The following is a 17,428-nucleotide window of genomic DNA, read 5'->3' on the forward strand; positions in this document are numbered from 1 at the left end:
GCATACCTATAATATGCAGTTGTACTGTAGCTTTAGATTCTCATTTAGAGCAACTGTCAGAAAAGAAAATTGCATATAACTTTGAAACTGCCAAATTTGCCTAGAGTGGAAAATTCTGATGCCTGAAAAATGTTCAGCTCAATCTTGCGTTCCTTTCAAGCTAAGGAATGCACTTTGTTAAAGATTGGTAATACCCACTCGTTTCATGCTGTATCTTTCTTAAAACCAGGGTGACATTAAACTGGGTGGTTTTAACAGTTGTTTTAAATGAATTTTAGCTGTTTTTTTTTCCTTTTCTTTTTGCCTGCTGATTTACCTGAGTGCTATACTGATATAAAGATATAAACCAAGAAAAAAATAGCCTAAGAGCTTGTACCTCATCTGCAGTGTTGTTTGTAGTTTGAACTTACATTTGAACCTAGATATTCCAAGTACAAAACAAAAACAACATCTAACTATAAAGAAAACAACACCTAACTATTTCTGTGAAGAAACATAAAGAATTTAAAAAAATGTTGAATGTTGAAAAGCCAGTTTTAGGTTTTGCTTAAAGTTCCATTAAAGTTATTTCTTCTAATCAAGTAACATCCATATTCAGCACAGAATGCAAAAGACTATTCTTTATCAAGGTTAGGTGCTTCGATAGTAATAGCACTTAGACTTCTATACTGCTTCATAGTGCTTTTCAGCCCTAAGCAGTTTACAGTCAGCATGTTGCCCCAACAATCTGGATCTTCATTTTATTGACCTCAGAAGGATGAGGCTGAGTCAACCTTGAGCCGGTGAGGATCGAACTCCTGGCAGTGAACAGAGTTAGCCTGCAATACTGCATTCTACCCCCTGTACCACCATAGCTCTTTCAAACATCCAAAAGTTATTTATTTGATCTATTAGTGAAGCCACTGTTTTTCCACACTGGCATTCTATTTATCAACTCAAGACAGAAATTAGTAGAGTCATATGCTTTGTAAACAATAAACAATGTTCTTGTGATATGGTCATGTATCTTGGATATGAAGTTTTGCATGAGTTAAAAAGGAAAAAAATATAGTAAATTTTGCTACTGAATCCACATAACTAAGCAGCAGAGATGGTAAATAAAGTATTTGGACATTGGTCAAATGTTCCTAAAACAAATAAAAGCAAGCTGTTTAATGAGACACTTTGTTACTCATGTTCTGAAGGAAGTATTTCAACAAACACCAAAAGAGACAGTGGCAAGAATGTTAATTGTCTAAGGTAACAGTGTCTCAATTGTCTTAGGCAACAGATTGTAGATTTGATTTTAATCTAAATATTTCACTAAAATAGATATTTTAGTGAAATATTTAGATTAAAATCAAATCTACAATCTCTAAGTTGAGGATATCTGTCAAAAAATGTAATCATATAAGAAGTGGGGTTTTAACTGTCAGAAATGCGCAGTCCTATATTATCATCTTTTGTCCTGGGGACAAAGGTTTTGAAATAGTTTGGAATGTTAATGAATTCTTTAAAATCAAGTGCTATATTTCACCCCATATTTTAATCCTTATTCATATATCTTGAATAAAAACCACTACTAAGCATTGGATCTGATAAAGCTGTGCAAGAAAGAAAAATCTAAAAAAAAGCTAGTATTCTATAGAAAAAGTGTTTGAATTCTGTACCTAAAGGTTTTTCACTTTTTGCACAAACCATATTGTTGTGCCAAGTTACGTTTTTATCCAGTCTGCAACAACTAGCCCAATCACTGTCTTGGATACTTCAATCCACAACAATCCGTTTTGCCTTTCTGAAGACTCTTACTTCAGAATGCAAGTGGAGAGAACACTTTTCAATAGTTCTGCACATAAAAATTGTTTCAAAAAAAACCTAAGCTAGAATTGTCTGATCCAAATAATTTTATGAAGTTGAATATTAGTATCAGAGACAATTTCTCCATTTACTTTTCTTTTTCAGTACTGCATCTTTTTGTTGATGCAGAAAGATCAAAGTGTTTTATCAGATTAATTAGTATATTAATTAGTATAATCAGATTAGTATATCTAAAAAAAACTCTATTCAATTACATGAAAAGATAACTTTCATGGTTCAACTATACTATGCTTGAAGCAAAGATATAGAAATGTGGGTGCTAAAGAAACTTATGAATCTGATCTCAAGGCTAAGTTGCAAATTTACCTATTTCCTTTGCAGTCATGGCAAATACTCAGAACAACACATAGCAGAAAAGGCCTTTTATTTCCAAGAGTACAAGGAGTGAATTAACTTGGGCCATATTGGAATGTAAACTAATAATGAGGATCTGGACAGACCGGAACACTGGGCGCTATCTAACAAAATGAAATTCAATGGTGAAAAAAGTAAGGTTCTACATTTAGGCAGGAAAAACCAAATGCACAGGTATAGTATAGGTGGTACCTTACTCAATAGTAGTGACTGTGAAAGGGATCTTGGAGTCCTAGTGGACAATATGAGCCAGCAGTGTGCTGCAGCTGCCAAAAAAGCCAACACAGTGCTAGGCTGCATTAACAGAGGGATAGAATTAAGATCACGTGAAATATTGATACTTTACAATGCCTTGGTAAGGCCACATTTGGAATACTGCATCCCGTTTTGGTCACCACAATGTAAAAAAGATGTTGAGACTCTAGAAAGAGTACAGAGAAGAGCAACAAAGATGATTAGGGGACTGGAGGCTAAAACATATAAGGAACGGTTGCTGGAATTGGGTATGTGTAGTTCAATGAAGAAAAGGGCGAGGGGTGACATGATAGCAGTGTTCCAATATCTCAGGGGCTGCCACAAAGAAGGAGTCAAGCTATTCTCCAAAGCGCCTGAGGCAACGGATGGAAACTAATCAAGGAGAGAAGCAACCTAGAACTAAGGAGAAACTTCCTGACAGTTAGAACAATTAGCCAGTGGAACCACCTGCCTCCAGAATTTGTGAATGCTCCAACGCTGGATGTTTTTAAGAAGAGACTGGACAGCCATTTGTCTGGAATGGTACAGTTTCCTGCCTGAGCAGGAGGTTAGACTAGATGTCTAGTCTAGTCTAACCTCCCTTCCAACTTTATTATTGTTGTTGTTGTTGTTATTGAGACTCATAAATATCTAATATTTTTGGGGGGAATCTACTATTGGAGAGCTCAGGCAGAAGTTGGAATCATGCCTTTAAATGGGATTTTGCCCATCTTCAAGTTCACTCTGGTCTTCCCAATTTGTCACATGTTGGTATCTTCAGTTTAAGCAAGTTCTAATGAAATAATCTGGACTAGGCAATTTGGTGACCTTAAAGGCATCAGAGTTGCTTTATTACCTGATGGAATCTATGTCAGAATTAAAACCTATAGCACATCTCTATCAAAGCTCAAAAATATTTGGCCTAACCAAAAACGTCTTTAAGAGAATAGTAATTGTGGATATACAAACTAAATTTTAAAAAGCTGTAAAAAAAATCTTTTACTTCAGAACCTCCAACTATAATATTTATCACTTCTGCAATAGCCAAATTCTGATTGCCGTGACGAAAATAAGGCATAATTTGTTTACAGAAATAACCAGTTTTTATTCATCACTTTTTACTATATGTTACATTTTTTATACATTACACAATTTACATTATGTATTAGCGATCTTAAGTGATATGTATTTTTATCTCATAGATTGTAATATTTTAGACTTACACTTGCACAGGTAATTAACACACCAGTATAGTAGTTACATGCTATGTCTTTTGCTTTGTTATTGTTATGCTAGTACTTTAGCTCACTCATTTGATTTTACTATTGTGTTGTATATTTCCAAATTTTGCTGGTCACTGATCAAATGCACAGTATTTCAGTTGGACATGAGTTCGTTAAAAATATATTGTCCCATACAAATCATTACTTCTTTTTTATAAAGTGACTAATTAGTAGACCAAAGGAAACCTGTATAAGGGGTATGTTTAGAGTTAATAAAGCTGTTAATAAAGGTGACCAGAGTTTCCTTCTTGATAAAGCAGAACAATGTAGGATGGAGGTACCACTGTCCGATGCATTCACAATTAACTGAATCACCATACTCAGTACATGTGGTTCTTAATAGATCTAGGTCTACATGGAGAGACGTAATAGGATACCTGAGTAGGCTCAGTCCTGTCCTCTTCAATATTTTCATAAACATTGTGCAATAGCCTTGGTGGAGCAGTGGGCTAATGCCTCCTTAAGTAACACCAGCTGCCTGCAATTAGTGCAGGTTCGCATCCCACCAGGCTCAAGGTTGACTCAGCCTTCCATCCTTCCAAGGTAGGTAAAATGAGGACCCAGATTGTTGAAGCTGACTTTGTAATAATACCGCTTGGGGGGGGGGGCGAAAGCCCTAATAAGCAGGCATATACATAGAATGAAGGCTATTGCTAAGCACATTGATTTGTGCTTTAGATTGTAAGCCGCCCTGAGTCTTCGGAGAAGGGTGGGATATAAATGGGATTAAAAAAAAATACAGGAAGGATGCCTAGGAACTGGAAAGAATGCAGGAAAGACTTACAAAGATACCGAGAGGCTTGGAGACTAAATCATATGAAGAGCTATTGAAGTAATGTTTTTAGCCTAAAGCTACATGATAGCAATCTTCCAATACTTGAAGGGCTGTCACAGGGAAGAGAGTGTGGATTATTCTCCACAGCACCCAAGGGTAGATGAAAACTAATGGATGAAAAGATTTACAGAGGGAGATCCAAGCTTAAAATAAGGAGAAATTTCTTAACTGTGAGAACTATTGAGCAATGGAACATCCTACCTTGTAGTGTCCTGAGTGCTCTATTACCCTGTTTCTCCGAAAGACCTACCCTGAAAATAAGCCCCAGCTTGGTTTTGGGGGCTGGACCTAATATAAGCCCTACCCCAAAAATAAGCCCTAGTTTGGGGGCGAAGCACACACCAAAATCAAGCTAGGGTGGGGGTGGGGGGATCTGCCCCACGTGCCCTCCACCTACTTACCTTGCAGCCAGGCCTCGCCAGCCCACTTTTTCTGTGGCATCTTCTGCAGCCAGGCCTCCATTTCTCAGTCACAGGCCTTTGCGGAAGGCCTCTGCAGCCGAGAACCGAGCTATGGACTGAATTGGCTGCAGTGGCCTGACTGCGAAATGCAGGCCGGAATGCAGTTGCAGAATGAAGCTGCTCCTTCAGCCCCAGAAGAAGTGGACCTGCTGGGCGAGGCTGTCAGTGCTGGACGTCAGTATAAAAGACACCCCCCGAAAATAAGACCTGGTGCCTCTTTTGGAGGCCAAAAAAAAAAAAAAAAGACCCAATCCTATTTTCAGGGAAACGCGGGTAGTAAAGATTTTCAAGTAAATATTGGACAGACATTGGCATGAGATTTGATATGAGGGTTCTTTCCCTGGATTTGCGGGGGGGGGGGGCTTTTTTAATCCTACAAATCCCCCTGTAATGTGTCAAATAGCATCCAATCCCAAGATAACTACTAGGAAGCAATACATTTCACCATAGCTTCATTTTAAAAAAGGAAGAAAACTTTTAAACTCTCCACAGAGAATACTAGATATATTTAATAATATTTCTATACCGCCCTTCTCCCGAAGGACTCAGGGCGGTGTACAGGGCAAGAATAAAAATACAGGATTACAAAAGTTAAAACAAGATTAAATAAATGCCCATATACTAAAATACATCTTAAAAACCCAATAAAATAACAATAACAAACCACCCCCCCAATCCCCTCATCAGGCCAGGCCAGCTTGTTCAAAAAAGTATGTTTTTAGCTCGCGGCGAAAGGAGCGAAGATCGGGCGCCGTCTGGAGCTCAACCGGTAGCTGATTCCATAGTTCCGGGGCGCCCACAGAGAAGGATCTCCCCCTGGGGGCCACCAGTCGACATTCTCTGACCAGTGGCACCCTGAGGAGGCCCTCTCTGTGGGAACGCACAGGGCGGAGGGAAGTCGATGCCAGCAGCAGGTGTTCCCTAAGGTACTCCGGCCCCCTGCCATGTAGGGCTTTGAACACCATTACTAGTACCTTGAATCTCACCCGGAAGGCAACTGGCAACCAATGCAGCTCACGGAGCAAAGGTGTAACGTGGGAGTATCGGGAGACTCCCAACACAACTCTCGCGGCTGCATTCTGTACCAGTTGGAGCTTCCGGGTGGTCCTCAAGGGCAGCCCCATGTAGAGAGCGTTGCAGTAGTCTAGTCGAGAGGTCATGAGCGCGTGAGTGACCGTGCATAGATCATCCCGGCTTAGATAGGGCCGCAACTGGCGCACCAGGCGAACCTGGGCGAAAGCCCCCCTAGTCACAGCTCCTATGTGGTCTTCCAAGGTGAGCCGTGAATCTAGGAGGACTCCCAAGTTGCGAGCCCTATCTACGGGGGGTAATAGTTCACCCCCCATAGCAAGACGTGGAATGTCCGAATAAGCCCGGGATCAAGGTATGCAAAGCCACTCAGTCTTGTCGGGGTTGAGTTGAAGTCTGTTCCTCCCCATCCAGACCCGAACCGCCTCCAGGCAACGGGACATCACGTTGAGGGCATCACTGGGGTGGTTTGGGGTCGAAAGGAAAAGCTAGGTATCATCAGCATACTGATGATACCCAACTCCAAAACCACGAATGATCTCACCCAGCGGTTTCATATAGATGTTGAACAGGAGAGGCGAGAGGACCGACCCCTGAGGAACTCCACAAACGAGAGACCTCGCAGTCGACCTCTGCCCTCCTGCCAACACCGACTGCGAACGTCCCTGGAGATAGGAGGAGAACCACTGTAAGACCGTGCCTCCCACTCCCAATCCCCTGAGACGCCGCAGCAAGATACCATGGTCGATGGTATCGAAAGCCGCTGAGAGGTCTAATAGGACTAGAACAGAGGAATGTCCCCTGTCCCGAGAACTCCAGAGATCATTCACCAGCGCGACCAATGCCGTCTCCGTGCTGTGCCCGGGCCTGAAACCCGATTGGTACGGGTCTAGATAATCCGCTTCATCCAGGACCAGAGGGAGCTGATGTGCCACCACACTCTCAACAACCTTCGCAAGAAAGCGAAGGTTGGAGACAGGACGAAAGTTGTTCAATACAGCTGGGTCCAAGGCAGGCTTCTTGAGGAGAGGCCTCACCACCGCCTCTTTCAAGACGGCAGGGAAGCTACCCTCGTTTAAAGAAGCCGATATAACTGCCTGGAACCAGCTGCGTGTCCTCTCCCGGGCTGCATAGACCAGCCAGGAAGGGCACGGGTCCAATAAACATGTGGTGGTGCTCAGCCTCCCCATGATCCTGTCCACTTCCTCCGGAGTCACAGAATCAAACTCCTCCCAGGTGATATCGACAAGACCGCCCGCGTCCTGCTCGACAGAAGAAAACTTTTAAACTCTCCACAGAGAATACTAGATATATAAAGCACTGACTTGAATTACCAAGAAAGAAAATTTTAAATAGGGAAGAGGGAAATCAGTTGTCCATATCAGAACTCTAGAAATTAATTTAATTAATTCTGATCAATTTTAGGATGTCTATTTTCCACCCAAACTTCTAAACAAATCTTTTAATTTGATTGCATACTGAAATCACAGTAAAAATTCTCAGGAGAAAGAATAACTTTGCTTGACACAATCTAAGCTATGTTTTAGTAGTTAAAATATTTCATGCCAAGAACAAATATGTTCAACTACTGTACTGTCCCAATTTACCAGTTTCATCCTTTCTCAGCATAAGGATTTAATACTTGGTAGAAGAAACTATTCTTAACATTCAAATTAATACTCCATGTTTCTGATAAAAGATATACCATAACAATTTGAATAATGTTTGTCCACAAGATTCTTTGTTTTCACTGCAACACACACTCCCTTACTATTAGCTTCAACTATATATTATAAATGGAAATTATATGCTCATAAAATATGAAAATGGCCCAAGAGACATTTCTACCATCAGACTAGAACTGTAACTTACGCATATTTATAAACTTATAAACTCAATACAAGTATGTCTTTAAACAACAAACTTAAAGCTTCAGCATAGCTAGACAGATCCTTATTACTGGCGACAGTACAGCTGCTCCCCCTTCAATTCTAATATGTTGTTATATGTTGTTATATTTACATACTAAAATACATCCACTGAAGTCTATAGAGTAAGGACTTGTAACTCTCCAAAAACCTATTAGCATTCGAGATATTTTAACTTCTTAACAGGATGTTCCAAACTGGCATGCTAACCTATATTTAGGATACTACTGTGGTAATATTAAAAGTGAGCAAATCAGCATGGCTGGACTAGTATAAATGTCTGCAGTGCACTCTAAATTAAGCAGTAGCACACAGATTGGGAATGCAAAGAAAACTTACTGAATTAACACAACATTAAAGCAAAAGAATATCATAATTGATTCCACTAAGTAACACAGGACATGTAGTATGTTTGCACAACATACCTAACTTGGTTACTCCATTAATCTGTTTTCTGGGTTCTCAAAAAATCCAACTGAGAAATAACAAACCAAATGGGTTACATTCACAAGCCAACCCCCTCCCTCTCCTAAAGTGAAAAGTTAGCCAAGTTTAACATATTGTGCTAATGCAGCTAATAGTTCTTCAACTGTCTCAGACAAGTGTTGTGAAAACACAATTAAGATTACAAGGAATCCACGTAGCATGGATTTTTATTTATTTATATTTCCAAAATTACCAAACTACAGGAACAGGATAGGGAGCTCTTTAATTGTAATTGTTTTCTATTTATAGAGTAGGATGTTTAGAGATACTTAGCCAAGGTGACATAAGCAAAGGAAAGCAAGGCACAAATTAAATTTCATAAGAAAAGGGATAGCACTTGGCTAACAAAATTATCAGGGACTACAGCTTTGCTTTAAACACCACAATCTACATTCACATCCTCTCATTTTCTCATTCTCTGCTAATTAACAGGCTGGAAAATCTGGAATTCAATGGCCGTCAAGCAGGAAACAAATCTCAGATACTTGATCGTAATCAGACTGAACTTCTCTCTAATTCTTTTTCCCCATTCCCCAGAATTAACCATTATTCATATTCTCGGCCTCATGAAAATCATCGTTCATTTCAATTTCCCCAATGCTGAATTAAAAAGCCAATTTTTCATGGATTTTCAATTTAGGACAATTCTCAAGTCAAACACCGGAGTACTGCTGAGCTGCTTAATTACATTTCTTGACTTTTTTTTTACTTTATAATATCACTTCAGCCCCTAATTAAAAATTAGTACTCAATGTTTCTCTTGATTTAAATGACCAAAATAAATTTCAGAATTTATTTATTTTTATTTATTAAATTTTTATGTTACCCATGTTCCCTACAAGGTGACTCTAGGCAGCTTATAAGAATGCCTGTTCTATGACACTAGAACTTAAAACACTCAAAGTGTTGCAATAAGAATAAATTAAATGTTTTACTATATGACATAATAAAAATTACACATTCAAATTTGTGTGCATGCATAATATTAACCTGAGAACAAAATATCATAATTGTATTAACCAGCTATTTATGGTAAATATCCATAAGTTAAAAATATTTTTCAGGACTTTATTAGGTATCATATATTAAGTTCTTCATGACTTAATAGTTCCAACCCACTTGACTACAAACTAAGCAACAAATTTTGCTAGGAAAATGTAACAGCTTTGAAAGTGAGTTTGTTGACAGCAGCTTGGGGCTTTTATACAGTTTTCTTTAATCTCTTGATGTACAAAATTTGAACAAACCAGAAGTTAATTTAATGTGAACAAGGTTTATTGTGAACAATTCAAATCTACAAGTTAGTCAACCTTACTTCTGAGTTAAGCACATCTTATCAGCTCCACCTATAATTAACATTACTGGTTTCACATACTTTTGTTATGACATTCCATTACTGAACAGTAATGAAAAGTTACAAGTAATCTCTGTAATTGCTTACACAAAATTCTGACTGATTAATTACACCTTTTCACTCCACTGCACAATACACAGTGGCTAGAGACTTTCCTCTTTTCCAATCCCCAACCTAATAAATGTAAAGCCAGCCATCTATTCCTTCTAGAATAAATTATTTATTCTTTGTCAAACTGATAATATCTGTGTGGGAGCTATCAAGGATAGTAGTAATCTACTTTTAGAGAGGAAGTTTTATATTTTCTCCATAAAGTATATTCATTCTTAAGGAAGTTTATGTAATTGACAGTTTATTTAATTTCATATTTACTTTTGAAGACGTTAAAGAATTGTAAAGAATAAGTTACCACCACTGATCCAGAATTTATTAATTCATTTTTAAAACAAAAGGCAAAATTGATTCAATAACTGCAAATGAAATTTTAGTAGGAATGGCTGATTTAATTCTATTAAACAACATAAAAAATAAATAAGGGAATTGTAACACCACAACTCTGCACTGACAAGTATTGAACTAGGTAAAAACTGAGATCTTTTGAACTTGAAATTATATTATTTTGACACTGTAGATACAATTTTCTGTAAAAAGACGTTTACAAATTAAAACAGAAAAGTAATGCTGGATCTATCCAGGGATCCATTTAATTCAACAATATTCCTATAGTAGGAAGCTAAATGTCTTCAGGAAGTCCATTGACTACTTGCTTTGTAGATCTACACACTGGTAACCAAAATGGCCCCTTATTAATCATGTTGGATCTCTCCATGTTTGCAATACTGAGTTAAAATGCCTATCCTTAAAAATATATTGTTTTGTTCCAATTATTTTGTCTGAGAAAAAAAGAATTTGATCACTGGTGAAGATGAAATTTTCATAGAGTTCAGTGTTATCATCACTAAAATTGTTAATTATATTAGGTAGCCACTGTTCTACAGTTGAAAAATGTTAGTTTACTAATAATAATAACCAGTTCTATACATTGTTGTTAGTTGCGAAGTTGTGTCCAACCCATCACGACCCTATGGACAACGTTCCTCCAGGCTTTCCTGTCCTCTACCATCTTCTGGAGTCCATTTAAGCTCACACCTACTGCTTCAGTGATTCCATCCAGCCACCTCATTCTTCTCTTGCCCTCAATCTTTCTCAGCATTAGGTTCTTCTCCAGCGAGTTCTTCCTTCTCATTAGGTGGCCAAAGTATTTGAGTTTCAACTTCAGGATCTAGCCTTCTAAAGAGCATTAGATTGACATAAATATTTCTAATTCCCACTACAGATCCCAGGAGATTTTGCTGCCTAATTTTTAATATATTGATAATACATTCAATACTCTATTTTTTCACTGTCTTCTACATGAAACATTGTCTCCTCATTCCATAAAGGCTTTAAATTTAAACTGATTTTCTTTATATTAACCACAAAGATTATATGATAACAGTAGAAAAAAATCACAAACAGGTGGCAATTTATTTAAGAATCTTGAAGAAATTAACAGAAAATCCAAAAATGATGTATTCATCCTTTGTCACCAGCACCTGATGTCGTTAAAAACTACATAATTTATGTATTGGTACAATGACTTTCTGGCAATGCCATGTAAGACAATGAATATGTGCTGACACATATTCACTTGCTGTGGCTAGTGAAATGTCATGATGTATTTAATGTCTCTCATGATTAGAATTTAAAATTCAATTCACAAAGAAATAGTAGTTATGAAAACCTATACTCTGCACCTTTTTTCTTTCTTCTTTTAGTAATTAAGAATGTTGATGATACATCCCAAGATAACTATATAAATATTTTGCAACAACTACGGTAAGCAGTCCATTTTATCACTGCTATATCAAGTATATAAAAGCTCTATATGTTCTAAGACTATTCTTACAATAACAGTTCTGCAATAATCCTATCATATTTTTGTGGTGATTTCTAAAGCTACTTACAATCAATGATTATTGCCTTTGCATATACTTGCAATCAATGATTATTGCCTTTGCATATTATTTTGGAAGGGCTTCTATTATGAGTTAAGTCTTATGGTAGCAATTTGCTAGTTAAATCTTGTACAGAACCAAGTAATTATGTATGGGAAGTTAAAAAAAGGAATGATATATGAAATATACCAGTCTCTTCCAAGAGAAACAAAAAAAGCACTTCACATGTGTTGATGTTTAACAATGGAACTCAACAATTTATCAAATTCACAATAAAAAACTACAGCTTCTCTCCCATTTAAAGTATTTACTGAAACAGGCCAAAATATTTACACTACGAATGCATTTTTGATTTTATATGCATCATACTTTAGCCAAGGAAGAATTATAATCAAATACAAGGTAGCTAAAATAGAAGCAAAATGTGTATGGAACTCTTTTGTCTTTACCCAAATTATGACAACAGAAATGTACCTGTATGCTGTTACTCTTCAATGCTCTGGACTGATTCTAAGAGCCATGTTATTTTGAATTATTTCAAATAAGGTAACTAAGAAGCCCAAATCATATACAAACAAGCATTACATTAAAGGTAAAGGTAAAGGTTCCCCCGCACATGCGTGCTAGTCGTTTCCGACTCTAGGGGCCGGTGCTCATCTCCGTTTCAAAGCCGAAGAGCCAGCGCTTGTCCGAGGACGTCTCCGTGGTCATGTGGCCGGCATCACTAGACGCCAAAGGCGCACGGAACACTGTTACCTTCCCACCGCAGTGGTCCCTATTTTTCTACTTGCATTTTTACGTGCTTTCGAACTGCTAGGTTGGCAGAAGCTGGGACGAGTAACAGGCGCTCACTCTGTTACGCGGCACTCGGGATTCAACCCGCCAAACTGCCGACCTTCTGATCGACAAGCTCAGCGTCCTAACCCACTGAGCCACCGGGTCCCATTACATTATGTATTACATTACATTAATGTAATAGCATTACATTAATCATTATCAACTCAATTAAATTGGTGCAATGCTTCCCAAATGTCTGAAAAATGTACATTTGCTTACTAGAGTTATTCTAAACATTAGACTTAAAAGGATTTATTTTGGAGTGCATAGAAATATGCTCATTCAAAGGAATACCTCCATTTTTGCATACATCAGTGTTCATGGCATGCCATCTGGCTGAATACAATGGGCAGCTTCCTTTGAAGGCAAGAATCCTGCTGCATGTCAAGAATTGGAAGTGACTGCATGCTGAAATTATAATGAATGCAGAGACTACACAGAACTGCATACCTCCAGCGAAGTCTGATTGGAGAGAGATAAGAGCATATGCAGCATCAGCCTATAGTTTGTGTGCATACTAAGTATGCACAGTACTCTTTATTTAACTAATTTAGCATAGCAAGTATCCAGCACAACTGATACACCATTTGGGAATTAATAAACAAACATAATTGGTATGCAGGTTACAGCCAACATACCACCATACATCTTTATTAAAAGGAACTTTTCCTCATTCTCTGTGCATTTGAGAAAAGAATGTGGCTTAGGAACACATTTAAAATAGTTACCTCTTAGTAAAAATGGCGATCCATAAAACATCTTGCATTGGTACTCAGAAAATGAATCTTTTTGTACATTGAAGAACTTTCCCTGTCCCAAAACTAAGGAAGTATCTTTCTATAGATGATTTTCCCCCCCCCTAAATTATTAGGACTCTCAGCACAAGTAAGGGAAGCCCTTATGCTGAACGAAAAGTTGACCATAAAACATTTTTTATTCACTTAATACAAAAGGTTAGTATATTGTATAATAAACCCACTAATCTTTTAGGCAGTAAAAGCTATACAACTTTCTTATCAAAGCAGGTCAATATAAATATTGCATAATTTTACCACCTTTGACTTGCCACTTAACCAATAGCTCCACTGATGTCCCAAGAAAATTGTAATTAATATTAATCACACAAAAAGTTATTAAGTGCCTTAAGCTAGACAGCTGAATGCCAGCATATTCTGATTTCATATCTAGGAGCCCAAGAGAGACCTAGAAATTATAACCCTGCATCACAAGAAGAACACCTTCACAAGGGGAAAACAATACAACCTCATATCACAGAGAAAGAAAGAACAGCTGGAATAAAATTAGTACACCATTCTCTGATAGGGACAAAACATTCCCCTTCTATGAATAATTATACTAGAAATGAAAAGTTGAAAAAACATTTTGGTCTCATCTATCCTTCAAATATTTAAGCAAAAATAACAGCAAAGAGAGACTGACTCTACCGAAAATAAATAACTGCTTTAGTTTATTATTAACTCTAAATTTAGCATATGCCTCCTGAAATGTTCTTTTCGCTTGCCTTCTTGGAATATCTTTTTAGTTTGCAAATTGCTACCAGAGCCAGGCTCTCTCTTAAATTGACATAAGTTCAGAACATAATAATTGTTTGAAAAGTAACATAAAAATTAGCCCATAATTTATAAAGGCCTCACATAATTTCAAGATAGAAAACATCTTAGGAATTCATGTACTGTAATATTTTCAATCTAAAAATCAGCAAATGATGTATGAACTGAGGTGGAAGCTGTTTACATAGTAACTTTTCTCTGTGAAATATTAATGGAGAAAAAGAACACAACAGAGAAAATCATTCTGCTTACTCTCTCCAAAGATCAAGGTCTAGTTTTAGAACTCCAGCACAACAATAAAAAATAAACCCTGAAGTCATTCCAGATTTTCAAAAAAAGCAGCTGCCTTTCCATGGAAAAAAGCAAACTGTAGTTATCCCTTCTCTTAATTAACTCTGCATTCATGTTAGAAATTAAAAACTTTGTATTTGATTTTTAAACTTTTGCTGCAATCATGGTTTGAAGTTCTCCATAGCTTTATTAAGATACTGGCACAGCTTAGAATGTACTGTAAAATTTTCTCTAGTAGATCTCTGTTGCCCTGGCCTTCACGTTAACGAAGTTCAAATTATCAACACATATATTTAAAGAATTGTATTTCTTCTGCTGTATTTATGCTACATGCATGATAAACAAGGCTTTTCAGTAATATTTCCAGGAAACATAACTTTGAACACTGTATGCAATATTTCAAATATAATAACATTTATACTAGGAGTTATTTCCCCAGAAACCAAGTCCACAATATATACTTAAGGGTCAACTATTTTGGAACTCTTTAAAAAGATCAACTATCTAAAAGCAATAGTGTCTAATTCCTACAATCAGTGTAAATAAGTGCTGTACACATTCATATGTCCAGAACAAATAATTGTGGAAACAGTGCAATATAGGGAAAATGTCCACTACAACATCAGCTAAGAAAGTCACTATTTGAACATGCCCTTATGTATCGCTTCTAAATAGACAGATGATTTATAAATTTAGCTGAATGCTGGAACTAAATTCAGCTTTTGAAATGCAAAGTTCATTCTCCATATGGTGGATACCAGCACTTACTGGTATCATGACAGCATTACCTACAAGAATAATGATTCCAAGACATTACTTTACAGATCAATAGAACCTCTGGTGAATACATCGATCTTTTTAAACAAACTTACATTTAACTTGTCAATGATTCCTGCAGGCCTAACTCTCCGGGCCAGAAACATGAAGATGACTTTAATATATAAGCATGTGCCAACAGGAAAACAGTATCTCTCCCGCCTAGCACTTAAAAAGCCCCTAGTACTTCCAACTGTAAAAATTAGCTACACAGCTGCAAGCCAACCAGTACATACTTTACTGACAGCAAAGGATTATATTTCTGAAGTTTCCTATCTTACAAGATCGTTGGAAGGCCCACAGAGACATAACGCTGAATACTTTTATTTAAACCAAATAACAGTAGATGTGAATTCTGGAAATTGTGAATGAATGTTTGTTATACTGTACTATTCTATTCTATTCGGCACGTCGTATACAGTGGAACCTTTGAACGTTTTTCCAACCCCTTTTTGAGTCTCTAACTTGGATTTTGGATTTTATTAGATTTATATACCGCCCTTTCCCGAAGGACTCAGGGCGGTTTACAGGGCATTTTAAAATCCTATCAATATAAAATACAAAGTTAAAAGAGAATTGAAAGATTAAATTATCCCTGAAAATAAAACCCCAGTTAAAATTCTCAGCCTGGCAGAGAGCTTGGATACCTCGGGAACTTTTGGCCAAGAGCGAAAGAACCTTGCGTGTTCAGTAGTGCCATATATAGAAAGCATCTTATTCCTCCCCAAGAGAAACAACCGCAGCGTTTCCGCGAAAGGCCTGCAAGGCTCGCTAAAAACGGCAAAGAAACAACGGCTACCTTGGGCTGTAAAGGACAAGACCGCTCGGTTTCCTAGCCTAGTTTCACGTTCAGTTCTTCTTTTCCGCCGTTTTTCCCCGGTCAACGACAACCGAGTCTCACCAACCTGCTCCGAGGCGCCCTCAGCGCGCACACCCCAGCGCCCAAAAAGCCACCTTGCACCTGCTGAGCTCGGTCTGGGTTGCATTCCAGGCTCCCCGCTCCCCGGGCTACCTCACGGCCACACGCCCCTTCGGTAAAAGGAGGGCAGCGGCCCAGGCCCAAGGTGAGAGACCCAGGAAGAGCACCAGAGGGAAGCCCCTCATGGACGCGTCTGGGAGAGAAAGGAGGCGCCAGAGCACGCCCCAAAAGCGCCAAGCGCTGCAACTTAATCCGGGCCGCCGGGAGGCCTCAGGACTTCCCGGAGTCCCGGCACCCCCAAAACGTCCCCCGTTACGAAGCTTCTCCGGCGCCTCGGGCTCACTTACCACGGGGCTCGCGCGCTCCTTTCTCCCTCCCCCCCCGCCCCGCCGCCGCCGCCGCCGCCGGCCCTTTCCGAAGTACGGCCCGCGAGGAGGCCGCTCCCTCCCCGGGACCCGCCACCGGCACAGCGACCCGAGAGAGCAAGGCGACAGAGCAAGCGCGACGGCGCGCGACACGTACCTGGGGGAGGGGCGGCGCAGAAGGAGCCTAGCAACCGCCGGCACGAGCGCGCCGCAGCCAATCACGGAGCCTGCCCGAGCCCGAGCTCTCGCTCTGCAAACGCGCGCATCGCCGTTCGGCAGCGTCTGCTTGTTTGGCCGAGCGGCAGCCCGGCCCAACCTAACCCAACTCGTCGGACTCCGCCTCACGCGCAAGGACTCCCCCTTAGCCGACCGCAAGGACACGCCTCCTCTCCAAGGCAAAGCCGCGCCTCTTCTTCTCGGGCGCGTTCCTCGGGCTACAGTGCCAGGGGTCGGCAACCTCGGCTCTTTTATGACTCGTGGACTTCAACTCCCAGAATTCCTGAGCCAGCTATGCTGGCTCAGGAATTCTGGGAGTTGAAGTCCACGAGTCATAAAAGAGCCGAGGTTGCCGACCCCTGGGCTACACCTTCTGGGATCTGCTTATTGTGCCCCCTCCCTCCCTCCATCCCAGGATCGAAATGCCGCCCCTCCTTTTATTTCTTATTGGGCAAAAGGAGTGGGACTGGGGGGGGGGGGGATTCCTTAACATTCTTGCGGGAGGTGAAAGAAATCCGGCACTTTGCATCGCCCCACCTGAAAAGTCCGCCCGGGCTTCTCCTTTCTTCCCAGGGTCCAAACCCAGGAGGGGGAT

At 39.4% G+C, this 17,428-nt stretch overlaps 1 protein-coding gene across 6 annotated transcripts in view; it reads right to left on the minus strand.

Moving 5' to 3' along the window:
• The window catches only part of DAG1 (dystroglycan 1), a 96,077-nt gene extending 79,128 nt beyond the window's left edge, over positions 1-16,949 (minus strand). The window contains exons 1-2 of one of the 6 annotated variants that reach the window (XM_083356134.1): positions 16,133-16,562; positions 12,950-13,117 (exon numbers count right to left, since the gene is read on the minus strand). The gene's annotated coding sequence lies outside the window, so the exon portion shown is untranslated. Of the gene's footprint in view, positions 1-12,949; positions 13,118-13,383; positions 13,550-15,389; positions 16,039-16,132; positions 16,563-16,599; positions 16,622-16,774 lie in introns of those variants that run through there. The other 5 variants (XM_083356135.1, XM_083356132.1, XM_083356133.1 and 2 more) reach the window with 5 other exon arrangements.
• Positions 16,950-17,428: the final 479 nt, after the last annotated feature.

This window comes from Vipera ursinii (genome assembly GCF_947247035.1).
Source record: "Vipera ursinii genome assembly, chromosome: 2".
NCBI lineage: Eukaryota > Metazoa > Chordata > Lepidosauria > Squamata > Viperidae > Vipera > Vipera ursinii.